The sequence below is a fragment of the Meleagris gallopavo genome, chromosome 1 (assembly GCF_000146605.3).
Source record: "Meleagris gallopavo isolate NT-WF06-2002-E0010 breed Aviagen turkey brand Nicholas breeding stock chromosome 1, Turkey_5.1, whole genome shotgun sequence".
In the NCBI taxonomy this organism is placed as follows: Eukaryota; Metazoa; Chordata; class Aves; order Galliformes; family Phasianidae; genus Meleagris; species Meleagris gallopavo.
In genome coordinates, this window is record NC_015011.2 from 172,278,772 (window position 1) to 172,279,679 (window position 908).

Consider the following 908-nt stretch of genomic DNA (forward strand, 5'->3'; position numbering starts at 1 on the left):
AAAAAAGCCTGATTCGGAGAAAATAATGATAATAAATAATAATAATTACAAAGAAAAAACTAAAAGTACAATCCCATACATAAGCAGTCTATACACCATTTTTTTATTCTGTATTTCAAACCTTCATATCTAAGTGTCTGAATTTGAGAACAACTATGGGCTAACCATTAGAATACTGCACTGAGGTTCAAAAGAGCTGAATGCTGGTGTAGCCCAAACTTCACCACTGACTGCTATGTGAACTTGTCCCAGGCTGTTTGGGGTTTCTATTTCACTTTTCTCCCTCTATTTTCACTTTTTGTTTATTTGTCCATATTTGTACCACCAACCTTCCGGGATCCAAGAAAATAGGAAAAATAGAAACACTGTTAAACTTGAGTTGAGTTATATTTAAACATATATTTAAACTATTTGGAAAAGATCAGTAAATAGATCCCATGATCCAGGAAAATAATGGATTTTAATTCTAAATATTATTAGGGCAATATTGAAAGTAGCAGTCAGATTACACATTAGTTGGGATAACAAGTGTCCAAATCCTCAGAATAAAGTTAACTCTTTCCCCTCAGTAATCCCTTTCCTCCTTCAGCTGGATCTCTTCTCCCAGCCTATTCTGGAGCCGGTCTTCATATGCAAAAAAGAATGAAGCATAGTGCTTTAACTGTAATACATCTAAATGAAATGCTTGGAAGTGTCAGTAGGCTCCACAGCTCTCTAGTCATGCCTAACCCCAAGGAAGGAGAGAAACAGATGCTTCTCTTCCTGATCTCCCTCCAACTCTCCTTTGCACTGATAAGAAACTTGGACACATTTCCCCAGTGTAATGTAAGAGCTGCAAGGTCTTCCAACAGATGAGTGTGAGTGTGAACTATGTACTCCTCTGCTTAAAATCTCAAGGAATTGTGTGT